Source organism: Grammomys surdaster, unplaced genomic scaffold, assembly GCF_004785775.1.
Source record: "Grammomys surdaster isolate TR1022 unplaced genomic scaffold, NIH_TR_1.0 126051, whole genome shotgun sequence".
NCBI lineage: Eukaryota > Metazoa > Chordata > Mammalia > Rodentia > Muridae > Grammomys > Grammomys surdaster.
In genome coordinates, this window is record NW_021620862.1 from 4,881,907 (window position 1) to 4,909,638 (window position 27,732).

Here is a 27,732-nt window from a genome sequence, read left to right on the forward strand (position 1 = left end):
AAATCACCCTCCTTACAATCTCCACAGATCTTGCCTTCATCAGTGTTTCCTGCCCTTGCTGTACTGAATGCAGATCTACCTGTTAAACAAGGCTGGGCAGATGGCTCAGGGGCTGAGTGAGTACCTGCACAGTGGCTCACACCTGCCTGCACCTCCAGTTCGGGGAGAGCTGACTCACTAACATACACACACCACCCTCTACTCACACCCAACTTTCAAAATATAAACAGGTATCATCTAAATCGACTCTGACATCACAGTCAACCTGTTCCCAATTCTTGGCTCTCCAGCCAGCACCCCCATTCCAGTGTTCACACCTTCTATTCCAATGGCTGTGTAATTAGCAGAACATCTGCATCCAACTGAACCGGTACCTGAAAAGCCACCAGGAGATTCGGGCTAGAACAGAACTTACATCCAACTAGCTAGCACAGCTATTCAGGTCAGCAAAGAAAATACCTGCTGTATTCCAAACAAGGTGAGACCATGGCCCACTAAATCAGCAGACCTCTGTCCTAACTCTGGATCCACTGCTCAGGATGGGCTGTCTCCTTTCCTAAGGACATCTTTACTCAGACAATTCTTTCTTCTGTGCTGTCTTCTCTGTGTCTTGTCACTAGGTCAGGCATCTCTCTGCTCTGTGCTGTCTATGTCAACAGCTCTAAACCTTCCTAATGCTGACACTCTTTAAAACAGTTCCTTGTATTGTGGTGATTACCCCCCAACTATAAAATTACTCTGCTGCTACTTCATTACTGTAATTTTGCTATTGTTTTGAATCATAATGTAAATATCTGATATGCAACTCCACAGGGGTCATGACCCGCATCTGAAAACTGCTGGTCTATGCCATAAAACTGCTTTGGTGCACTGGTGTGCTCTCATTTTTGTTTCTCCATAGACCACAGGCTCCTTGAGTTCAAGGACTGCTTTTTAATTATCTCCCAGATGCAGCACAGACTATATCTGATGAATGAACTAAGAAAAGTACTAAATCCATTCTAGCTGGGAGTCTAATAAAAGAAATGATTGCCTATTAGGCCGGCAGAATACTACGTTATAAAGATAAACTTGTGCTGGGTTTGATAAAGAAATAATGTTAGGATCTGGGTATAGCTCCCACACAGTTTTTATTTTATACCAGCCACAAAAGGGTGGCTCGAGAGCAGCCATTCAGCAGTTTTCATTCCTGAGGCAGGGAGTGAGTTCAAGGAAGAGTAAGATTGATATCTGACAAACTGATTCTTAAACTTAAGGTCAGATTTTATTAGAAAAAAAAAATAACACAGTGTGTTGTAAGAATCTGAAGGCTTTAAAAAATTCCCCTCTGTCACTGAAATCTTTCCCTGGACCACATGAACTCGCACTTAAAATTCAGGTTCCATTAACAACCTCACATCAAAGAACCTAGTTCTCACTTCCCACTGGCCTACTGATTACAGATTACCTGGTCTCTAAGTTGGTTTCACTAAAATTAATTCTTCCTGGAGCTGCATGTGCAGACTAGGCAAGCATCCCAACAGAGAAGAGTGTACAGTCACTGCTCTGCAGGGATGTGGAGGAGGACACAGAGCCTGGGCCAGAACTCAAGTACAAGTGCCACCCCAGCAGCCTGCAGCCCTCCCCCTCAAACCCCCCGTCAGGCAGTACAGACCAATGGTTAGAGGAGATGCCGGACCAAAAGCTGTTCCTTAAAGTGCGGCCTCAATAGCTAATGGGTCTTCATCCACCCAGCTGCTTCCCACCCAGACACCGAATCCAACACAGCAGCTCAGACGCAGCAGACCCTAGTGACAAGTGAGCAGAAACTCAGGATCCCAGGCCACTGAGTGAGGGTCAGTCACAGGACAAGAGGTGAACAAAGCTGTGTCTTCGCCCAGTCTCTAAGGAGACATGTGGTCTGGGCAAGTCAGTGAGACTTTAGATCAGACTTTTCATCAGAGAAAATAATGCTCTCCAAAGTGCTCTAAAGTGTAAGTCCATGGAAGGGCTCTCAGTTATGGAAATTAGAGGGAGGTGGGATTTTAAGAAATTCTTAACTACAAACTAAAGAGTAAGCCCTTCATTAGGCTATTTCTATTTCAGTGTCCGTGAGGTTAGTGATGAAGAGAAAGAAATGGAAAATACAAAAGAAAAAACAGACTAGGTTCATCAAAGATTCCGATCCAAGTATCATGTCTGAGTGTGGTGTCTATACGGCAGAGGCATGACAGGCTTTTGAGCCTCTTATGAGTTCAGTAAATAGTTTCATAACAAAAGAAAGAAATTTATATACTTGGCTATTTCTTAGTGAAGGGGAAAGAGCTCGCTCACCACAAACGATTTTCAGGAGATCCCACTCACAGTATCCATCCATGATGAACAGTGCTGACTTAACCTAAGATCTCATAGATCTAATGCCCTTTTACACCGACTAGGAAACAAATGCATCTCTGGTCATGCTGAACAAGAAGTGGTCCTTTCTACACTATACAAGCAAGAAATGTCTACAGCGCCAGGCATGAGTGCACCCCAAGCAGTCTACTCTGCTCATCCAAGTAACTTTGTTCAGAAACATTCCTTTACAAGTGTTAACAGCGGTTCCTCTGGATCCCCATCTCCATACTGGAAGGACTGTTTTTACTGGTGTGGTAGCATATCCATGTAGCTATAAATGAACTGTGTGAACTATCCTCCTGGGTTCCTCTGGACATGGTACCTACTACTCACCAGAATGACAGACAACTTCATGCACCCCGAGGTTGCATCCCAAGACATTTTTCCTTTTCTGCACAGCCAACTGCATGGACCAAGCAAGGAGTAGGGATGGGGAAGAGATTTCCTAGATTACTGTATTACATGGCATACAGCCATGGCAGCAAGTCTGTCTACTCTAACACAAATACCTTGTCTACGACTGACCCTCAAGAGCTATTTATTACTTAGCTATAAATTCACAGCAGCACAAGAATCACTCCAGGAAGAATATTAATTGCTTTACATCGTTTTTAACCTTGGACAGGATTTTGATTTTCCCTATTATGAATATTTACCTTGGACACACACACACACACATACACACACAATTCCTCAGTTCACTGTAAAGGTTTTGCCAAGTGCTGTCAAGCTAGAAAGCGTAGCTTGATGAGACACGTGGTGTGCTCCAACCCTCGAGCCTTCTTGTTGTCAGAAGGTTTAACTTACAGAATGATCAACTTAATTTTCACCAGTTAAAACAATATTGTGTATCATGAGTATCTCAAAGTCAATATTTACAAAAAAGATTCTTCCAAAATTTGAAACAAACTTTACAGAGATATTTTCTTAAAAACAAAACAAAAAAAGTAACAACAACAACAAAAACCCACACAATTAATACAATAGAAAGAATCTTATTTTTTGGCAGAATTGCCACCAAGGAAATACATAAGGTAGGGACCTGGGCTTGCAATTCCTTTCTATTTTTCACTTTAAATGAAGCTCATCTGTAACCAGAAAACAACATACAAGTGACCAGCACATCCCTATGAGGCAGGAAGCCCTAAATTACCAAGAGCTAGGTGGAGATATGAGGCACCCTTAGAGGACTACCTGTAATGCTTTCCAGTTTCCTTCATCAGTGATTTGCCAGCAAATAAACACAGGGGTCCTTCCAACACCAAGACAGTAACACACCAGGCACTGCTACCGCAGATTAAGTTAAAATGTGAAATGCTTGCAATGCTTTCTACTGAATCAGAAAATGTGCAAAGGATTCTTGAACCATCAGAAATCATGAGCAGCCTGTATTAACTTATTATTTTGTAGATCAATAGATATATATTTGTTTGGATAGCTGAATGTATATACTAAAATACTTTACGATTTAAAATGTCCACATATCCTTTTATCTTGAAATACATTGTAATTACTTGAAGGCATTTTGGAAATCATTGAGTTAGCAATTTTCTATATAATATGCACGATGTCATTGATGACAGTGTTGTAAGATGTGAACGCTATGAATCTGCACACTGGTGATAGGACACAAAAATAAGTCAATTGAATATAATTATAATAATTATAAAAACTGTAAGGTGTGATATAAAGATATTATGTAAATGATATTTTACATAACAGATAAGTTCATAGGAACTCTGATACCATGCATGAAGTATATGTAGGAAGAGAGCAGGTTCAAGCTGCCACCACCAGCACCCTGTTGTTCATGTATGTATTTAATGTACTTATTTTTAATTCCTATGTATTTATTGTACATTGCACTGTATTCTTTAGCCGTGTTCCCCCATACTTCCTTTCTCTTTCTCCTCTCTCATTAATTCCTTCATATATCTAGACAATTTCTCTTTTACTTCTATGGCATCTATGCATCAGAGTTTTACATGAAATCTAGGATCTATGCATGGTAGAAAATGTGGTATTAGTCTTTCTGAGTCTGCTTACTTCACTTAACGTAGTAATACCTATTGTCATTCATTTTTCTCGCTAATGATATAATTTCATTTTTATGGTTGAATAAAATTCCTTTTGTAAATAAATAAATAAATAAAAGCAGGAGCCCTGGTTCACCAAGAAGCCTGAAGCACAGAGAGGTGGAGATTTGTTATCCCTCTGCTCTGGTTGAAAGGAGACAAAGAATTAGAGAGATGCCTTTGACTGCTTTATGTCTTTTAACTGGGAAGCCATGTTCTTTGTTTGGCTAGGTTTGGGACCTTTTGTTTCTTACAGGTAGGGCAGTGCTCAGAACCAAGCCCAGGGCCTCAGTGATCCGAGGCAAGCACTGGGTTACTGTGAGCTACACTCTAGTTCACCCCACCCATGCTTCCCTACACTGTTTTAGTGACTTCTCCTTGCATATTTGGTTCTCCTATGGAGAATGAGCTTCCAGGGCCAGGGACACCTGGTTCCCACTTGGGTAGTTTTAACATCTACTGGTGCCTGGAAATAGAGAAAATTAAAGAAAACCAAAAAAACAAAAAAAGCAAAAAACAAAACAAAACAAAAAACCCAAAAAAAAACCTTCCAGTGTCATAGTTGTCTTTAAGAAAGGGGTTCTAGAAAACAAATATATGCACTCACAGATGACCACCCTGGGCAGGAGATGTGGCTCAGTTGGCAGAGAGCTTGCCCAGTGTGCAGAGTGCCTTGGGTTGGATCTCCAGCACTGCATAAAACTGCATAATACTGAATACTTGTTAACCCAGCAGTCACAAAGCAGAAGCTCAGGGGCATCCTCTGCTATATATATCAAGCTTGAGCCCAGCCTGGGCTACAAGAGACCTTGTTTCCAACAAACCAACCTATACCAGCTCATCCTCCTCCTGTTGGTTCTGCTGGGATCTGAACTGACTCTGCACTAACAGACAATGGGGTGGTCATCTTTTCTGTTACTACTCCTGTTCTGTCCTCTTGGGAGTCACAGAAGGAAGGTCGGTGGCCAGGCAGCTCTGTGGTGGCTTCTTAGGGATGCTGAGGTTCCTGGAGGGTGTTAGTAATCTGTTAAACTCCACCTCCACAGTTACTTGGAAGTGGCCAGGTATGCTCCTCCCCACAGTTACCTGGCAACAGGCAGGTAGCCCTGCCCACTATAAAAGGGGCTGCTTGCCCCCCTCCTCTCTCTCTTGGCCCCTCGACCCCATACCTGCAGGTTGCTGTCTCCCCTCCTCCCTTCCCTTCCCCTTCTCTCCATGTGGTCATGGCCAGCCTCCACTCCTCTACTCTCTCTCTACTCCTCTCTCTATCTTCTCACTCTCCCTCTCTCTTAGTAAACTCTCCCTCGTGGAACCTTCTGGTCTGCTGTGATCTGTTCAAGCTGCGTGTGTGAAAATTCTTTTATTGGTGCTGAAACCTGGGAAACGAAGACTTCGGGGACCCCAAGACCTGTGCAGCCGCCGGACCTCAGCTACTGTGACCTGTGCAGGACGGACACAACGCCACTGCTATACCGCGGCAACTGCCCACAAGGTCCAGAAAAGATTTCTTGAGCTAGAGCGAACCCTGTGCTTCCCTGAACCTCTCTAGGACGGCTTCCCTTGGATGAGACACTTCCCCTCTTCCTCTCGAGACAGTTTCTCGCCGCTGAGTACCCCAGGCCAGGCCTGGACAGACTGCTCTCTCTGCCTCAGGAGCACCAGCTCCAAATATAGTCCCTAACATGTCTCTTCCACGGGTGAGCCTTTACTGTTTTCTCCCAGGATCACCAGCTCTGCCCCACCGTGTCTCTCCCAAGAGAAAGCCTTTTGCACCCTTTTCCCCTTCACCTCCTTCGTCATTTGTGGGTCGACTGGGACCTCAGTTCCAGCGCCTTGCCTGGAAAGCTAGCGGGTCTAGGGCCCAGCTAGCTCCCCTCGCCTGCTCTGGGTCTTCCCCTTACATCCTGCTGCCTGGGACCTGTAAAGTGAGTGACTAACGTTGGGGTGATATGGGACATGCTTGCTTTTCTTTACTCACCGCTGCCAGAAACACTGGACAGCAGCTTCCAGCTGCTAACAGGAAGTCCCGCCCCGCTGCCACCTGCGACATCTGTGGCTCCCAGCTCTAACCCCCCAGCTATACTATATGCCACTGTTGCCAGCTTTCTTATTCTTGTATTAGCCAAATGTTTCTTTGCTAATACAAAAATGTGCTTTTCTCTTCCTACACAACCTGCCAAAGTTACTTAAGACTCTTTCCTAACCTGTTTTGATAGATTTTTATTCAGTTACAACTAATCCTTATGGCTCTCAATCTTGTCAGAAGTCTGCTAATCATATATTTTAAGTTTATGGCTGATAGAATGCCCAAAGCCTCTAACAGTTAGCCCAAGATGGTTTCAGAAGACCTGGACGCTGGACTCCTAGAACATACAGCCTAGATTGTATGTGGACAAACACAACTGGATACCCTGAGTCAAATGACTTGACTAAAACAAAGTAAGTCATTTCTCATGTCACGTGTATCCATTCCACAGAAAAAAGCCCTGCGGCTTCTACACTTAGAAGCCAGACTGACTTCATCCAAGAGACTATGGAAACCACAGGAACTGTTGGCTAGTGGACTCTGTCATTTTTTTAAAAAATAATATATAACTACTAGATTGTTATTTACTCTTTACCAGACTTCTGACTACATTGACAGCTAAGTTTTCACAGATATTATCTGTTACCTAATTATCTAAACTCAGTTGAAAGACTGCTTGTGGTAAGACTGCTGTTATCTATTTTGTAAACTTATAAGCTACAGGAAACCCACTCAGATCTACCTCTCATGTACCAAATAGATGCCATCCAGATAAGTAAAGGTCCCACTCACTACTACCTATTACAAAGGGTGGGATCCCTCTGGGTTTCAAATGTACATCTTAGAAAAACTTTTCTCCAACTGTTCTTAATCTTATTTCCTACATCTTGTCAAGTCCAGGTGCATCCAAAACAGCTCCAGAGAAGCAACCTTCAGATGCTCCATTTCCTGTCACACACACAGCTGCTTCTACTGGACCTGTTTCTTCTGGCCTATCCTCAGATGGCTTGCTCCATAGACCCTGGACATCAGAAAACAGCCAGTTCTCCTAAGACCAGACAAACATCTCCCATGCCCATTCTTCTAGGTTCCACCTAAAGACATGTCACCCCAATGCCAGCAGAAAGTAGCCAGATTTCACAACGACCCTATTCCTGCTTCACTGCCACCTCTTTCTAATTTTTCTTTTTAATTAAATCAAAACGTGGGAATGTTAGTAATCTGTTAAACTCCACCTCCACAGTTACTTGGAAGTGGCCAGGTATGCTCCTCCCCACAGTTACCTGGCAACAGGCAGGTAAAAAGGAGCTGCTTGCTCCCCTCCTCTCTCTCTTGGCCCCTCAACCCTGCACCTGCAGGTTGCCGTCTCCCCTCCCCCTTTCCTTCCCCCTCTCTCCATGTAGTCATGGCCGGCCTCCACTCCTCTACTCTCTCTCTACTCCTCTCTCTTCTCACTCTCCCTCTCTCTTAATAAACTCTCCCTCGTGGAACCATCTGGACTGCTGTGATCTGTCCAAGCTGTGCACATGAAAATCCTTTTAGAGGGGACATGCCAACTTATAACACATAGCTGTTATCAGGATGGGGACATATCCTTAGATGAGCTCTGTCAGAATGGCTTTAAGAAATCACGCAGAGGTACTTCAGTCCCTAGCCAGGATGAGCAGTAAGACACGGATTTACCTACTACATGAAAGCCCCAAACTGATGCTTCTCAAGACATTGAACAAGAACAGTGGTCACTGGGAAAAAGGCAACACAGACCTCCAGCTGACACACTGTGAGCCTTTCCAGACCACTCAGCAGGGAGGAGCAAGCCAGGTGGAGACAGATGGAGTCTCTGAATTAAGGAGATGAAGCTGAAAGTACAGGGACCAAGAAGGCAAAAGCTCACAAGTCAGAACACCAGAGAGGAACCTACGGTTGCTGAGCTGGCATCTATGCCTGCTGAAGGGTTAGAGGTAACTAAGGGAACCCCACCCCAAAGAAGACAAGGCCCTAAACTGAGCTCAAAATCTAGCTGTTTGGAGATTGCAGAAGGAGAGCAGCTGACCCTCACTGCAGAGACCTGGTGGTTATAAAAAGACAGCAGATCCCACAGTTTCAAACTAATAGCCTATCTCAAGAAAACAGCTATTTCCTCCAGGCTGCCCCTAAGGAAGGACCCTAATCCATTTCCTGTCTGTAGGAGGAATGGCAGGCTTCCCTGACAAGGTAGACTCTGCATAAACTCCAGTAAACAGCAACTGGTAAGCCCCGGAGGTAAATCCCGCATGACAGCCACACTGAAGCCTACCTGAGAATTTAAAGATTGTGATGCAGACAACGACAACCAATCAGGAACTACCACTTGGAAGACAGGCTTACTTGGGACCAATGGGACACGAGTGGTGGGTATAAAGGGCACTCTCAGAGAAGTAACAAACTTGCTGCCTCCTTCTCACCGGCTCCCTGAGTCTGAGCCTTTGATTCCATGGCACCTCAGCCCCAACCCCCAATCCTTGTCCTTAGCTACAGAAACCCTAGCTTGAAGGATATACTCTGCTTTCTCTTTAACTTCAGTCATTGTGTTCCTGGTTCCTGTGGCCAAACACAGTGCAGCCAGAACTTGGGACCTTGCCACCTCTCTGGCATGAAATAAAACTGCTCTAGATGCTGATGTCATCTAAATTCTCATTTTTCATTTCTTCCTACAAACTTACCTCTTCTATATTCTTAGTAACAGCACCAGGAACTTCCCAAGACCCTATTTCCTGATCCCATAAACCAGAGATAAGAGCCTTAAGATTCATGAGAAAATACATAACAGATCAAGACAACCCTGCCTCAATCATGTGCCCTAAACTGAGAACCAAACTAACAAATCCCAGAGACATCCAGAAACAACAAGTCCCAGGTTTGATTCCCAGCTGCCATATGGTATAGCTCACAACTGTGTGAAATTCCACATTCCAGGGTGTCTTAGGGTTTTATTGTTGTGATGAGACTTCCCGGCCAAGGCAACTCTTTAAAAGGAAAGCATCTAATTGGGGCTAGCTTACAGTTCAGAGGTTTAGTCTACTGTCATCATGGTGGGAAGCATGGTAGCATGCAGGCTGGAGAGGTATACATGCATAATGCTGGAGAGGTAGCTGAGCATACTAAACCAGGATTGGCAGGCAGAAGAAAGAGAGAGATGCTGAGCCTGGGTTGAGAATTTGAAACTACAAAGCCCACCTCCAGTGACTCATTTCCTCCATACCTACTCCAACAAGGCCTCATCTTCTAAAAGTATCACTCCCTGTGATCAAACACTCAAACATAGAAGTCTATGGGAGCCATTCCTATTCAAACCAAAAAACAAGGTATATGATAGCATCTTCTGGCCTCTGCAGGCATCATATGTGGTGCACAGACATACATGTGGGCAAACTCCATACAGTTAAAATAATAAAAGAGTTTTGGCCGGGCAGTGGTGGTGCACGCCTTTAATCCCAGCACTTGGGAGGCAGAGACAGGCGGATTTCTGAGTTTGAGGCCAGCCTGGTCTACAGAGTGAGTTCCAGGACAGCCAGGGGCTACACAGAGAAACCCTGTCTAGAAAAACCAAATAATAATAATAATAATAGAGTTTTAAGAAGGAGGAGGAGGAGGAGGAGGAGGAGGAAGAGGAGAAGGAAGAAGAAGAGACCACTAATACATTAACATGGTTGAAGATATTGGTGTCACTGGCTACTCACACATTTCATGGGAAAGTTGTCTCCAAATATGGACAGAGTTAAGACCTGAGGTCACTGATAGAGAGCAAAGGTGACTGATTTTCTGTATTGTTTTGTGCTGAGGAGGGCTACAGGGAGGTGATCTATATCACGTGGGATCCAGAATACTGTAGAGAAGAACAAGCTAGAATCCCAGGTCCTGAGCAAGTCATGACTGTCACATGAGCACACACACTCATTTTCCACTAAGTTACATGCCCTTTCCCTTGGACAATGACACTTCTCTCTTTGAAAGCAGCATTGAGAGCAGTTATTTCATAGCTTATCTATAAAGTGGGGCTGTAAGGGAAAACCATTAATAGATTAAATTTATCACAATATAAAATGTCATGGGGGGCTCCTCGCTTCTCTTACGGAGGAGCACCAGTAACTTGATCCCCTGAGTCACAGTAGAGCAAGGGCTACCTGGCAGGACTACTCAATGTTCTTAACCTTAAAACCAGAAGATACTACAATATCAGAAAGAAGCCCTGGGGTATGCAGCTGTCCCAGATCATAGATTTTTAAAAAGAAGAGAGAGAGAGAGAGAGAGAGAGAGAGAGAGAGAGAGAGAGAGAGAGAGAGAATATTAATGAGAAGCCAGACAGAGTTCATGTACAGCCAATCCCCAGTTCAGTGTGCGAACAAGACGTAAGCCATCCTCCTCAGATAAACAACACGACTTCAATTACATCACATTTTAAAGGTCAAGGGCATAAAGCCACCCAATCAGCCACCTTAGACACTATTTCTATCACCAAATGAATGGGGTTATAAAAGCAATATTTTAAAAAGAAAGTCTATGTCAAACCAAAATTAAGTCAAGTAGCATTAACGTTCCTTTGTCTTAGCAAGAAACGAAATGGCTCCCCTTAGAGACCCTTTAATTCCAGCGGGCAAATGTGTTGCAATAAGCTGTAAAACCTCATGGAGCACATGCTTTTTATACAAGCACATGGAATGTCTAGTGAAAGCCAAGCCCCATCAGGGTTATTTACCTGCAGTAAATAATCCATTGCATTTGACTGTCAGATCTATGAACATCAAAATCCCCTAGTATTAATCCACGTGGCAACATCTGTATGACCAGTATAAAAACTGACGGGAAAAAATCTGGATTGTGTTACTTTAAACTTTTCTCTAATCACTTTGGGTTGAAGAAATAAAAGGTGCTAATTTCAATTTTCATTTCCTGTCAGTATACACTGCATAAGAGCTTGTATTGGAGGGAAGCAAATAAGGAAGTGGGTTTTCTAATCGGTTTCTCTGCTGCCCTCTTCTGTTTAAAGGGAGCATAGAAGGTAGGCTCACCCACAGTCAGAAGCGTCTCCAAGCCAGGCTGAGCTTCAGAAGGCCAGGTCCAGACTGGCAGCTCAGCTTGATAATTTCATTTCTCTCGAGGAGCTGTTCATTTTGTAACTGAAATGAGTTCAAGTACATTCTGAAATGTGAGTCCTGTGTCAGGCTGCATAAGGCAAAGCTCCACTCTGGTCCCTTCCTTGACACTGGAGGGAATGGGAATGGCTGTGTCCACTCAGGAGTGACAGTAATGAAAAACACTGTGAAGACGAGCTGCTGAGATACAGCTCCCACTTGTCACAGAAGTGCGAGGCCCTGGTTCCATCCCAGGAGGCCAGGATGGAGGGATAAGGGAGGGTGTGAGATCGGTGGGAGGAAGGAAGGGTCCTTTTGTTGTATATGAAGCCAGCAACTTCCTGACTTTTCTCCACTAAGAACGTGAAATATATATGTATATGTGCACATGCACACATGCACGCACACACATATATTAAAGTCTTTATATCCGCCAAACAATGGCATGACATGGTTTCTCCCCTTTAGTGAGATGTCTGCACATTCTCTGACATGGCTTCTCTCCTCTAAGAAGCTATGAGCTATCCACTGCAATACCAAGATGACTGGTACACTCCCAGATGACAAGTACCGACAACTGTAACCCCAACAAACATCTTCCAAATGAAAGAGACTGTCAGGGATGAATGGCAGTGTGTACAGGTGTGTGTGGGCCACCTGCCTGCTGCATGGTGACCTGAGTGAGCTGCCCTGCTGTGCCCTCTCAGGGGTGGCAGTGTTGAGAGGCAGTGGGAAGAGAACAACGGTGGGAGACAATGACTCAGAAGAGCTTGCCTAGTGTGTGTGAGGCCTGAAGTCCATCCTCAGCACCAATACAACAAGACAGCAAAACAAAGGGACCTTGACTTCCCTGTCGGGCTACTTCGTGCCCCAGCCTCCAGCCTGAGAAATTCTTACTAACCCAGATTTGACAACACTCCCCGTCGATACAGAATGCCGGTTTTTCTCCTTAATTCTCTCTTCTTCCTTCACCTCAATGTTTTGAATTTTATATATTTGCTAAACAGAAATGGTACATGAAGCTTTGGGGGAACTTTCTTAAAACACACAAAGTATGTACCCTCTATGGCCCTTTACTTTCTGGTTTTCCTCACAAAGATGAAACAGCTATTGCTCTATGAAGCCCTAACTGCCATACAGGACCACAGAGACAAAATTCACATACAGGTCTAGTAAAGACAAAAGCCAACTCACCCTGGGGATCTCTTGAGAATCTGCCAGCACCACCCACCACTCCCATCGCTGGCCCCAGAAGTGCTGCAAAGCAAACAATTGCAGATGCTGGCAAGGGCTTTACCTGAGCTGTACACAGCCCCTGGTACCCCAGGCAACCTCCCTTTGGATGTGGGGGTTACAGGCATGGCCACCATATCCAAATCTCTGAGAACTTCTTATTTTTGAGATTATAATATATCATTTCTCGACTTCCCTTTCCTCTCTTCAGACCCTCACCATCCCTCCTTGCTCCTTTTCAAATTTATGGCCTCTTTTTCATTAATTGTTGTTCATGTGTGTACATACACGTGTGTATTCATGTATGTACATACATGTGTGTATGTATGTGCGTACATACATATGTATTCATAAATATCTAAGTACAACCTGCTCAGTCTGTGTAACGTCACTTGTATATTTTCAGGGCTAACCATTTTTGATAACTGAGCCAGTGTGCTCTTCCCTGGGGAAGACTATTTCTTCCATTCTCTGAACCACAATGAACGGTGTGGCGCAATAACCCTAAGGGTGCTGAAGTGGCACACATGCCCTGGCAGGAACCAAAAGATCTTTGATGGGACTCAACACCAACAAGAGGCAAATCATGTCTGGTAACAGGACCCTAGCCAACTATCCAGGGTGGTGAAGTCATTGATTTTGGAGGGGTACCTACAACCATCACATTACTATAAGCCCGCACAATCCTTAGCTATCTTCTGAGAACTCTTAAAGGATCTAAACAGGCATGCAATGTTTCTCTTGGCTTCCTGTGTGTAAGAAGCTCTTATGTTTATGCCACTGCAGTTGAGAGTCTCTTGCAGCTAGTAAGCCGCAGTGGTCACACCCACATGTCCGTCACCCTTCAGAAGGCCAAGCTGCCTTTTAGGCCCATTTTCTGCCACATGCTACAGGACTGTCTTGGTTACTTGTTCCATTGCCATGAAAAGACGCCATAGCCAAGGTAACTTATAAAAGAAAGCATTTAACTGGAGATTTTCTTACAATTTCAGAGAGTGGGTCCATGACGATCATGCCAGAGAGCATGAGATCAGGTAAGCATGGTGCTGGAGCAAGAACTGAGAGCTTACATCTCCACGAGGTAGAAGCAGAGAGGGCAAGACTGGCCTGGCCTGGTGGGCTTTTGAAATCTCAAACCCTACCCCAAGTAACACAGATTCTAATCTTCTAATAAGGCCACACCCCTTAGTCTTCCCCAAAACAATTCCAACAGATAGGGACCTAGCATTCAAATATATGAGCCTACAGTTGATTCTCATTCAGACCACCGTCAGAGTGCCTTCTAAGTAATTTATTCTCTGTGTAAGGAAGGAAAACACTTCTCTTCTTTTTTTAAAAAAAAAATTGTTTAAAGATTAACTTATTTATTCTATGTATATTCATGCTCTATCAGATGTACAGCTATACGCCAGAAGAAGGCGTCAGATCCCATTATAGATGGTCATAAACCACCATGTGGGTACTGGGAATTGAACTCAGGACCTCTGGAAGAACAGCCAATGCTCTTAACTGCTGAGCCATCTCTCCAGCCCCAACACCTCTGTTCTTTATTACTACTAAGTTCATGGCCAAGAACTCTATCACAAGTGACATAACCAGAGGAAAAGCGTGCACATTTTCTTAAAGTAAATTTTATGTAGTGTTCCAACAGAACACTTCAGAAATAAAGATCCAAACCAATCTACAGAAATGAAGGGGAGGCAGAACTTTTCCACTCGGGGTTGAAGGGGAGTGGGCAGGCATATGGAAGGAAACGTGCACAGAGGGGCTGAGGTGCACTGACGATGTGCTAAGGGGGAGTTGGCAAGGCCTTTGTATAAAGATACCTCCCATCTCCCCGTCTCCAAGGATAAGGATGCTTCTCTCCAGCAGGTGAAAGGAGGCATCCCTGGAATGAAGGTTTTATGGCATGCTTCAGGGAAGAAGGGTAAGACACTGAAGACTTCTTCCTGCCTCTGTTTTCTGCTCAAACGCTACCACCCCCCAAACCCCATCACCTATGACACTCCAAAAGTTCATATATCAGGGCCTACTGGCTGACTCCAAGCTTCAGATGAACCCACTACTGCCTTACTGCTTCCCAAGACCCAGCCCCAGACTCCAGGCTCCTCCTACGCATGGTCTTTGCAGCCCTGGCTTCCTTGGCCTTGCTTGTGTCTCTGTCCACAACGACCACTCAGTGCTCTACACATGGGTTTTTTGCCCAATTGTACATGTGCCCACCTTTTATAGTAGTGTCTCAGGTATAAGGGGTATGGAGACTTCCTCTCTACATCTTTTGTACTTGGCACAGTTTCTGGCTCATAATCACCTTGCTTAGATGGCCATTAGTTTGATTTATAGATAACGCATCATAGGCCAGTCGGGCTTGAATTTTCTCCCTCCAATCCACCACATTCTTCCCACGTGCCTCCAGTACAGCCTGTACATAACTAGTGAAGAATGTACTGGGGTTGGTTATCTACATATTGGGCTCTCCTGCTACACGTGAGGTCTAAAGGGCAGGACCACCTATTACACCAGTCAGCACCTCCAGCATGGAGCCATGTGCCTGACTCACAATACATGCCAAGTAAATATTTACTGAGTGTTGACTAAAGTCAGCAAGATGAAGGATGGCTTTCGTTAGCCTCTCTGCTTCAGTGAAGCTACCAAAAGGAGGAAGAGAAGGTCCCGCCCTGAGAGGGCTGAGTCCTAAGATAGAATATCATACTATGTTTCCAATCGCTGGTTCCTTTAATAGAGTATTCTCTCAACGTTTGTAACACTACAGAGCAGTCTTTTCTAGGACATTATCCTCATATATGACTTTTCTTATCCTATGATTATTTTTTGATATGCTTACTAACTGGGCCACAACACAGGACTGTTTGGAAACCAGACAACGTCTGCAGATTTCGCTGCCTCTCCCTCATGCTGTTTTTTTGCACGGTTTTCTTTGGGGATCTTTACCTTTTTTTTTTTTTATCTTTGAAATTCTTCCAATTTCAACAAGGCAGGCCTCTTTTATAATTGTTGCTATTTTAATTATACTCAGGAAAATTAAAGGAATCTAAACTCATCAAAATATGTCTGGCACCATAGATAGAAACAAGCTCTTTTGTTTGGTCAATTTATTTATTTCTCAGTGTTGACCATTTTTCTATTAGGTCCTGCAATCAAAGGAAACTAATGCCAGGTCTTTTCAATACAACAATAAAGGCTGATTAGATTATGTGGTGATCACAAAATTATTTTTGTAGGAAGTAAAAAAAAATGTTTTGGAAACTGATAATCAAATGGACAATGAATGGTGCCATTCTGAGATTAGGAATGCCATCTTGGGGTGTCATCAAAACCAGGAACATCACAACACAGCAAAGAGGGTTACTATTCAAGGACTGCAAGCCAAACAAAACACCACAAGCCAATCACAACTGCTCATGTTTAGAAGAAAACACTAGCTAAGACTCTACCTCACATCCTTCTACAGTAATGTGTATAAGCCCCAGGCACTAGAGTGCTATTGGAAATATTTTCATTAAAAGGGGAGGAATTCCAAAAAAAAAACAGTATGTGTTGTCAAATGCCTGGGAAGGGAAGGGAGACACAGGAAGAAAGGGAGAGTGAATGAAAAGGAAGCCCAGTCTCCTGATCTCACACTCATAAGGGATGCCCTGAAAATCCTGAAAGTGACTCTCCTGCCGTCAAATGATAAACTGTCACTCTTCAAAGGTGAGTCACAAATTATCAGTCCTATCAAATGTTAGTGAAACAGCTCCAATTGCCAACTGATTAAAGACCAAGTCCCAGTCTGTCCTGAAGAACGTGTTTTCTATATCTCTTAGTTGAAGCCTAACTGTGAGTGGTTAGTTATTCAGATCAGCCAACTTTAGGATGCCACTGAAACCTCAGTGACCAAATTCACGATGGAAGCAATGTAGTGACCAGACCAGGCCCAGCTAATGCCCTGACTAAGGATACAAAGCAAGCATGCCCCCTGCTGCCCAGAACTAAGTAGAGGCAGGACACCGCCCTTTTCTTCTTTCTTGCCCTAATCTTCTGGAGTAAGAAAGAGGAAATAACTTAAATCATCTGTAGAGCTCAAAGCCATGGAAATCTAGAATTCAGAATGAGAACACCTGACAGATAGCTGAAGCTGAATGTGTTCAAAGCGACCCACAATTCCAGGAATTGCATGATGTGGGCAGCTGAAGAGCCCACACAGAAGAGCCATCTCATACGACAGCCTAAATCACGCCGCACTATCCAATTACACTTCCCAAGCGCTGCCAGCCCTTGGATTGCATCTTTATATTCTGTTCCTAATAAAACTGAAGCTCTTAAAACCAAATCACATGCTTGCATTACTTTATATAAAGTAATATGTTGAATCCAAAAGCAGGATTAAACTATTACAAAGGAATGTTACCAAAATATCCTAGATTGTTTTAATCTTTAGAAATGTGCAGTTTTATATCAGAACTATCAGAGTATTGGCATCTACAGCTCTACAGCACAGTTCTCCACCTGCTCCCATGTCTTCTTCCTGTTGATGCTTCATGGGCGCCACCTGTCAGTGCAGCCACCTGTCACTGCAGTCACCTGTCACTGCAGCCACCTGTCACTGCAGTCACCTGTCACTGCAGTCACCTGTCACTGCTGTCACCTGTCACTGCTGTCACCTGTCACTGTGATCACCTGTCACTGCTGTCACCTGTCACTGCCGTCACCTGTCACTGTGATCACCTGTCACTGCCGTCACCTGTCACTGCTGTCACCTGTCACTGCTGTCACCTGTCACTGCTGTCTCCTGTCACTGTGGTCACCTGTCACCTGTCACTGCAGTCACCTGTGTGCATAAACAAACACTTGGACACTGATAAATGACCCCATTACCATCCACAGGAAGCAACATCTAGCTTTAAAAAAGCAATAAATAGCTTCTTTCAATTTCACCTTAGCTTATATCCTGGTCCAAATACCATCACTAAGCAGCTAGCGATCTGGGACAGTCTCTTAACCTCCCCTCCCTAAAGCTGTTTTCCTATTCAGTAAGAGAATTCTCATCCAGTGACATCTAAAAATAAGCACCATTCATCAAGAACAGTCTACAGTTTTACGAGCTTAAAACACAAAAGACTATTTCAACTGGACTAGTATCTAAAAGTCTTCAAATAGCATAAAATCTAAAACTTTTAAAGAGCATAAAATCTAAAACTGCCATCCAATAAAAAGAGGGTAGGAGAGAACAGTCAGTTTCTACATATACATCAGTCAACTGTAACATCTAAAGTACTGTGGTGGACCAAAATACATAAGATCTCTCTCTCTATTACACACACACACACACACACACACACACACACACACACACACACACACGGCAGGCAACCCAAGTGGCAGAAAGAGACACACAGGCATCATTTAAGATATACCTGAGGCGTTCGCTCAGTTACCATGTATGCATGAGGACCTGAATTCAGAGCTTCAACACTCATGGGAAAGCTAGTGCATATTTAATCCCAGTGTTGGAGTAAAGGAGGAATGAGGGAGGTAGCAGACTCCTGAAGCTTGCTGGCCAGCCTGTCTAGCTAATCAGTGAACTCCAGGTTCATTGAGAGGCCCTGTCTCAAAAACGACATGTCAGCTGTCAACCTCTGACCTCCAGATGCATTCAAACACACATGCACTCACACCTGCACATACAAACACCACACACATACATAATACACATGCATACACACAAACATACATGTGCACACACAGGGTAATAACTAGATAGGAAGTCTCAAGTAAAAATATTCCCTGCTTCTAAGAAATATCTTATGATCACACACAAGACCTGGACAAGCCTCACCCAGACCAAACAAAATCTGTTCATATCTTTCTTAATGAATTTCTGGCATGTATATAATTGTGGGATAATTCTTGTTGGTGGCAATGTTGATGACAGCATATTTAAACTTTCAAATGGTTTTCCTTAGTATTCTATAAACTGAGGTAGCACCCTATCCAACCTTTCTCTCTTTAAAAAAACAAAAAAACAAAAAAAACAAAAAAACAAAAAACTGCGCCGGGTGGTGGTGGCACACGCCTTTAATCCCAGCACTTGGGAGGCAGAGGCAGGTGGATTTCTGAGTTCAAGGCCAGTCTGGTCTACAGAATGAGTCCCAGGACAGCCAGGGCTACACAGAGAAACCCTGTCTCGAAAAAACAAAAAAACAAAAAACAAAAAACAAAAAAAGACTACATAATGAACACTATTTAAAATCACTACAATGGGACTTTCGTCATCTTAATCCTAGCTCAAAAAATTTGAAAGAGTTTTTTATGCTCCTCCACAGAGTATCCAAATTTCCTTTATCAAGGCTCAATGATAGCCACACACAAAGATATGTAAAAACCAAAACACAGTTTTCTTCATCAAAACACAGTTTTCTTCATCAAATAAACTTGTGTTTTCTAGAAAGTGAGTCATTCCAGTATTTCAAGATTCTCATTGACTTTGGAAAAAATGACATTTCTTTTTAATTAAGCTCTTCACTATTAAATATGTAACTTGTTAAAAATATAACAACTTTTTTTTTAAAAAAAAAGACAGCTGAGCACAGTGGTGTATGACTGACTGAGGAGGAAAAGCATACTTTGACAGAGTGGTAACATGTAATAAAAGGTATTTTTAAACAGCTTGGGTGGGGGAGGGGTAAAAGAAAAGCAGCAGTGAAAAGAACAGCAGAGATGTCTTATCAGAAGCGATGACGGGTTCAGAGCAATAAACATTGGCACATGTCAATAACATTTAGATGACAACAGAGAAAACAGCCAATCAGTCAATCCACATGTCAAAAACAAACTCAACCACAAAACTTCTGCCCTCAGAGCAGTAGTAAGAAGCTCAAGTTCCCACTGTAACCAGTTCATACGCAGCAGCCTTTGAGGAAACCATAGTAAGATCTATCCGAAGGGAGGAACTAAGGAACTACCAGTGCTACCATCTGGAAATCACTCTCATAAACCCAGAAGTCATCAGGCACCACCTGGAACTCTCTTCAAGCAAACACTTACAGAACTCCAAGGGCACCCCTTAGACAAGGTGTGGTGCCAGGCTGAGGTGAGTTATGGGGTGCCACAGCATGGACAGGACACCAGATGGGCACCAGTACTATAGAAATTTTCACCAGTGATTTACAGTGGGGACACATAGCATTGGGGGGTCATTTGAATGTTCTCAATCATAATGAGGACATTTTGGTAGCTCTGCCAAACAGGACAGACTAGGTTAAGAAAGAATTTTCCAACATCCTGCAAGTCTTTCAAATTGACCAGAGTCTCTGGCCAATGTGTGTGAGGAACTTTATCTATAATTCTCAGAACCTACAGCCTTTCCCATTTTACTTATAGACTAGTGCACTTCTTGCATGGTTTTCTATATACAGAATGCAATTTTCTTAACAGAGGAAAAGATATTTTGCATGGTATAGAACTGTGTGGAGAGTTGTTTACCATGACGGAAAGTTGTGTCCACAATTCATGGTGTTTAAGCTACGAACACAACACACCTACACAACCTACATAACCTACATGCATAGATGTCACATCTATGGTCATTCTACGTGTTTCTGTGTATAGTTAGCTAGCACTTATGACAAAGCTTCAAATCTCAATACAACCTTTTGCCAACACTGATTTACTTATCATTAATCCAAGCCTGTTCATTATGAGACACTCCAAACACCCGAGGGACCCAAACTTCACACTGTATTCTGGAGTACATACAATCAAACTTTCATACAATAAAATGATTAAAATACTCTTTTCACTTATGTTACAGTTATGGCTTACCTAATCTTTTAAAACGGTGTATAGAATTAAGTTATCTATTACATTTCAGAAAGAATGGAGGCTTGAAAGACTAGATTATAAAGGAGGATCAGAGAATCTACCAGGGGTGGCAACCACTACCACAGGGACATTACAGAAACGTATGGTCTTCAGTGGTCCTACAGATAAAGGCAAAGTGCAAAGGCACAGACAAGAGGAGGTAGCATTTTCAAAAGAAATTCCCTGCTCATGATCATGAGACAGAAATACAGTAGCTCTGAAATGGTGGCTCTTCCCACTTTTTTGAACTGCTCTGTCACTGCAAAGGGTAACTAATACTCTTAGCTATGTCCTATATCCACCTGAGTCAGGCATCACCACCTGCCTGAGCACCTGACTGGTTCTCTTTCACAGACAGGTGAGAGCTTCTCTGTCAGCTTCTACAGATGACCAGAGACTATTTCAGAAATCCTGGTGCTTTAGTGTGATGATGTGGTGTCAGAACAGGGAGTAGTAGACCAAAGACAGTGGGAAAATCCTGAATCTACAGGAGAATCATATTAATTGTTTTGTTCTGCTTTTAAAGAATATGTTCTTAAACTGATATGATACTCACTGCAGTGTAATAGAATAAAACACAAAGAAGAAACAATGTAGCAAAAATGGGCATGCCTAGGGTTTATTATAATTGCTAGTCTAAAGTATTAAGTATTCATCTATTATCAGATGAATAATAACTTTGCTACGCATGGTAAGAGTAGAAATGTGTATACAAATTTGGTGGAATTAATCACATCAAATGCCTTCGACTCATTGTTGAAGGGTCCTGTTAATAAATCCTAAAGTCACTCACAGCTAAAATACAAGTCGTGTGACTCCTGCGTTCTTATTGCTCTCAGACCTTTAACTTCCCACGTGTTTCCTCATTGACTGTGACTACTGTCTCCTCTCACTAAGATATAACCCATTAGATGGCAACAGTCATGTGCTTCATTCGTTCACTGTGTACTCCAGCCTTCCAAACAGGGCCTAGCATCATAGGCTGGTGTAAGTTTTCAGAAGAATACCTACATCACAGACCACTCACAGGGTGCTCTTTTCAGGCTCAGGCACATTGACAGGATCTTAACTAACTCTTGTAATAGAAGCCTACAAGGTAAATGTATCAACCCACATCCTATAGGTGAACAAGTAGGGTTTCCTGATGAGCAAGCTGTTTGATACAGTGCAGTGGTGGGCCACATGCCCAAGCCAAGTTGTATGACTGGAAAAACTTGTTACCTCATTGTCAAGAAATCTCTGTCTACCTTTAGGGGGTGTGGGGTGGAAGGGAATCCCTGATTGTGGACCCTCTCTCTCCTGGCTGGGATCCTCCGAAAGATACATGGCAATGTGTATTAAGGTAGTTTGGGGCAGGGGAGTGTGGAAAGATTTCGTTTGCATTTCTAAATCCACAGTAAAGTTTAGTGGGCACTTGGAACTTTACTCCTTTAAAACAAGAAAGACACACACTTAAACATTGCAAGAAAGGAAAGGAATGGCTTCATCAAACATGGAACTGAAGTACAAAGCAGTGTGCATCTGCTCTCTGCTTTCCAGAGTGACACTGAATTTTCTCATTTGGGCAAACTGTCTTTGAGAGATGAATCTTTGACATTCCTGGCAATTTCCCTTCAACTCAGAGCAGCATCCACCGCAGGTTTATGGTTCAAAGGAGACCAAAGAGAACAAAATCTCCAGCTATTATGTTGCCATCTAATCAAACCTGAATAAAGTGCTGGTGCACACAAGGCAAGTCAACTGTGCTGAGGAACTCACTAGGGGATCCATGGAGAGGCTGAAGGGTGAAGACTCAATGCTTCATGTCACAGAGACCATTTGTGCATGAGGCTGAGAATGTTCTCAAGAAATATGCTTCTTTCTGTGCCTTAACAACTGAAAGAAGAGTGCGAAATTCCATTGAACATGGTGCTGGGTCCTGTAACAGCATGTGCTAACTGGACTCTGGACCTAGGAAGAACCATCGGCCCTGCAGGCTGTGCCTCCCCAGCATGCCCTTTGCTCAAGCACTTTGCACATCTTTTAAAAGCTATAGCGAGCCAGAGCAAGGATGACAGTAATATCTACTTAAAGTCAAAAAGAATAAAACTAAGGACCTCAAGTTCCAGAGTCACCTTGAAGCACAAAAGAGAAAAATTCCCAGAAAACAGTCTCAGGGAAGCTCATGCGAGTCTCATGCGAGCTCGGGAAGTCACAGCCAAGTGATCTGTGGGTTGTTCAGTTCTTCTGGGACCACAGAATTTACCTATCACAAATGGATACAGTGTGTCACTCCCATAGGTTCCAATTTAAGAGTAAAGCTTTCACATTTCAGATTTAGACAAAATTATTGGCAACGGTACTCAGGCATGCCTGACCTGCCACTAAGTCACCAAGTCCCTGTACTTTCAGCATTATTAACAGTGTTAGAGCACTGCCCTCTCCTTTGGGCTCTGACATACACACAATGAACCTACCTTGCTCTTCCCAATCCCAAAAATTAGCTTCAGACACAATTCTGAGTGGCAGCCTCCCTCCTCCAGAAGAACATTCATTGATGATCAAATATTCTGATTAGTTTCTGCCCTTTTAAAATTAAAATTATATGACTCAAAACTACAAGCTAAATTTATGATTTAAAAGAAGTCAGCCACCTTCAGTGAAATACGGATCATTTTTACCTTAACCATCAACTTCTATCTTCTTTATACTACAGAAGTCTACTTAAAGAAAGATTTTAATCCTTTCCTAATCACAAGAAGAAATGCCTTCCAGAATAAAAGTTATAGCTTGCATCCGTCGCGGACTTGCAAATGGATCCAGCCTTTTTATAAGAGTCCAATTTTGCATTTCATTCTCTCTGCCTGAACTACTCTGTGAGTTCCATAGTTAGGCTCCTTCCCTCTCCCCCAAACTCTCTAACCCATCTTTCATGCTATTACCAAAACTATCTTTCCAAATCAGCATGTTCATTTATTTATCTGCTTAGAAGCTATAAGCTGCCCTTTGTGGACTACACCACAGCCACCAAGAAGTCTCACAAGCAAAGCCGCCTTAGCTTCCCAAGCGAAAGGAAGCTCAATACAGTCTATGCGCCAGGGACTGGAAAAAGGCCGGCCTTTACCATGGGGCACCTGGCTTCCTCAGCACCTTATCTGTCTTCCTCTGAAATTTAAATCTAGGATTATCTTGACACAGCCTGAACACTCGTGTTAGAATGTATTCCCTGTGTGTTCCCAGAACACATAGGTGATATCTTTATTGGCAGAATGTGCTTACCTTATCACAACGACCATTCTAGGTGCTTGCCTCTTTTTTCCTCTTGCATAAGATCAAGGCTCCTGTCCTATTTAACATCATCTAAGCAGAGACTGCAACAAAGCCCAGGGCATGGCCATGCTCAGGGAATGCTTTCTGAATATTAGGTGTTGAGGTTACACTGCTAATACCACACCTGGAAATGTCCCCTTTCTAGTTCGATGATTCTTTTCTAGCCAGAGATAATGAAAGCTGGCTGAGACCAGAACACTGGCATCACCAGGGTCCCTGGAATCTCTCTAGTTTGCTCTGGGAGCAAGGGTCACCTAGAGAGGACCATTTCCTGCAAGCTTGAAATTCCTCATTCCTGGAACTAATCACACCAGGAGAACAAAGTAAGTTTTGCTGGGAAGTCACTGCCCCTGAGTTTTAACCTATGGGCCCCATATAAGGTGTGGTGAAGGCCTGCAGGAGTGAGGAAGGGGCAGGATAAGAGCCCCAGATATGGCCTCTGCTCTCCAGGGTAGCACTATTCAGCCATTCCAGCAGCAAAGCACCACAGGAGTGAGAGAAGCTTCTCCTGTGTGTTTTCTGAGGTAGGCTTCCTGTATCAGACATCATCACTGGGTATTTACATTTCTGGGCAACCTGCCCCACTGTCAGACATGTGAGTTAGGACACAGAGAAGGTTCTGGTTAAAACCAGGGCTGCTCTGTATCTTCCTGTGTTCCCACCACAGGCTGTTGTTCACAATGGCCACTGACCAAGCCTGCTCTGCCATGGCAACAACTATGAAAGACTCGGCACTTAGTGATGTTGCAGACAAAAAAAACAGATACATTTCAGCTTTAGATAGTGCTGATGTTTTATGTCAAAATATTTCCTTCATAACTATTCAAATTAGTCCTTACTGAGGTGAGTTTAACCTATAATCTCATGATTTTTATAAGGAAAATAAAATAATTAAATCTGACATACATCTCTCCTGGAATGTAAGGTTTCCTTATTGTTATGTGTATATGTACAAGTGTGAGTAAAGGTGAAGTTCAGAGGAGAGCTTTCTTTGGATCCATCACTAAGACCTACGGGGACTGTGAGCTGCCCAATGTGGGTGCGCTAGGAACCACACCCAAGTCCTCCGCAAGACAGTACTCGTTGTTAATTGTGGAGCCCTCTCTCCAGCCCACTTCCTGAATTCAAAACTGGCTCTTTAACTCAGATACACACACAAGAAGACCAGCTACATAGAAAAGCATTCAATAAAACACTTTATATGAAACTATAGTAATTTCCCTTTTATAGAGTCCTAAAGCTGGACAGGAAAGGGCTATAGTATTTAACCAAGACACTCTTGAAGTACTGTAGAGCAAATTGAAGAATCATAGAGTGTGATGTTGGCTGTGTTTATAATGTGCACAAAGTGCTCACAGACAGATGAAGGTCAATTCAATCCTTAGGACCATTCCTGCTGGAGGTTATTGCTTCATGGGATTGGGGGAATCCCATTATATACGTCAGTCAGTAACTTGGCTGGCCCCAGAATGCATTTAGAAAAGCTATAAAGTTGACAGAAACAGTGACTATATTGTATTTGTGAGATTGAAAGAGCTTTTAAAGGAATTAGATTATACTGGGCCAAAGTAGCCAAGGTTACACTCAGCTGTATTAAACTCCAAGTTCTAAATTTAAATTTTAAAATAGTTAAGTTAAAGAAAGACAACCTAGCACCATGCATTACAAACTTAATATTATTAAGATGTCAATCACACAAGGCAATCTACAAATTCAGGGAAATTCTTATCGAAATTATATTAGCATATTGTGACATTTTTAAAAATTTTTAAAATTCATATGAAAACACATAGTACTAAAAGCATCCAAGCCAATCTTGAAAATTAATCAAAAATAAGGGTATCACACATCCTAATTTCAAAACTCGCTGAACAGTAGACTAATAGAAAATGCACTACCCGGCTGTCAAGAAGGCTTCATGGTGAATGTACTGGCTGCCAAGCCTGATGACCCGAGTTCAATCCCATGACCCACATGGTAGGAGAGAACCAACTCTTTCAAGTTGTCCTCTGATCTCCATGTGCTCACTGTACTGTGCACTCCTCCCAGAATCACAGACACACAAAATAAAGACTTTCCTTAAAAACTACAGTAATGCCCACATGCAAAGACAACTCTCAACAAAGCCTGTTTTTCTCTAACCTAAGAACCAAGCAAGAAGCACACTAGCATGATAGAAAACTTTAGGCAATCATTGTCCTGCTCCAACAAAATACAATAGGAAAATACCTACAGGTCCCTTCCTACCTGTGTCAGCAAAGATGAAGGAGTGCTGGGAGGCCTCACTGGCCAGGCTCCTTGCAGGAGTTACATAATAAAAGCCCAAGAGGAAGCCCAGATACGCATCAGTGGTGACAGGGAGGATCACATGGGAAGACTGGAAGCCCATCCCCACCAGACAGCAACGGAGTAAAGACTCTGCTCTACCAATAGCATACCACACACTCTACCTGATAGCCATCGAAGCAAGGTAGAAATGGTGACAAGGCAATCCTTACCTCCTCACGTGGAGCCCAAAGAGAGCCTGAACTACACCCCACCAGAAAGTGGATGGGTGGCTCCAAGTCAATGCAGAGCTTGAAGCTAGCTACGTCCAGGATGGCTACAAGTGGCTGCTTCCTTCTCTGCTGGCACAGTGTCAGAGGAAGTCCACTAACAGTGCATTTATATAATGTCAGACATCTCATAATACCTTCAATGTCCCGGAGACAGCTGAAATCACTCATGCTAAAATCCAAGGGAACGTCAACTTAACCAAGACAAGGTAACTGAAATAGATCAGGCTGAGGTAAATCAAGTGCTGCCATTTTCTGACAAGAATGTTGAAGCTAACATCACACAAATGTTTTCAACCAAAGATGGACACAGGAAGTTTAAAAACCTGTCAAAACTATAAACAGAGCCACTTGCTTTAAATAGAACACTCTGAAAATTAAGAGGAGAGGGGAGAATGATATATTATAAATATATCTTTCCAGAAGAGGAAGAAGAGAAGGAGGGAAGGGGAAGAAGGAGGGGGAGAAGGAGGGGGAGAAGGAGGGGGAGGAAGAAGAGAAGGAAGGAGAGGAGGAGAGGGAGGGGAGGAAGAAGGGGAGGAAGAGGAGGGGAGGAGGAGGAGGGGGAAGGGGAAGAGGAGGAGGGGGAGGGGGAGGGGGAAGAGGAAGAGAAGGAGGTGGCAGCTATAGCAACCAGGCAAACAGCTGCACAGGAAAGACAACATGGCAGAAAGAGAGAACCAACTCCCAAAAGTTGTCCTCTGACCTCTGCACATGTACTCTGGCATTTAAACTAAGTATAAAAATTTCAAAAGAAAATAAAAAGTGGAAGAAAAAAGAGATGACTTCAAATCAACAATCCAAGCAAACCCAGAAAAGCAAAGCAAGGAGGAAGGGAAAACAACAAAGGCAGCCACAAACAAGATCGAGCTGGAGAGCTGGGAACAGTGGAGAAAATGCACAAAAGGTAAGGCTGCACTGTCAAAGGACGAACAACAAGCACAAACATCCAGCCAGACTGACAGAAAAAAGAGAAAGGGCAAAAATGACCACTGTGACTCCTGTTTCAAGTCATCACTGCGGGCTGACAGTGTGGGGAGGGGCGGGAGAGGACTGAGAAGCATGGGAAGGAGGGAGGGCTGAGAGGCATTGGGAGGGAAGGGGGGCTGAGAGGCACTGGGAGGGGTGAGGGAAACACTGAGAGGCATGGGGAGAGGAGGGGGAGGGCTGAGAGGCATGGGGGA

At 43.4% G+C, this 27,732-nt stretch overlaps 1 protein-coding gene and 1 long non-coding RNA gene across 2 annotated transcripts in view; one reads left to right on the forward strand and one right to left on the reverse strand.

Annotated features, from left to right (window-relative positions):
- Smyd3 (SET and MYND domain containing 3) overlaps positions 1–27,732 on the reverse strand; it is a 550,757-nt gene that overhangs the window by 256,485 nt on the left and 266,540 nt on the right. The window lies entirely within an intron of this gene.
- LOC114610660 overlaps positions 27,177–27,732 on the forward strand; it is a 5,288-nt gene continuing 4,732 nt past the window's right edge. The window contains exon 1 of the long non-coding RNA XR_003709716.1: positions 27,177–27,455. This is a non-coding gene — a long non-coding RNA (uncharacterized LOC114610660). The remainder of the gene's footprint in view (positions 27,456–27,732) is intronic.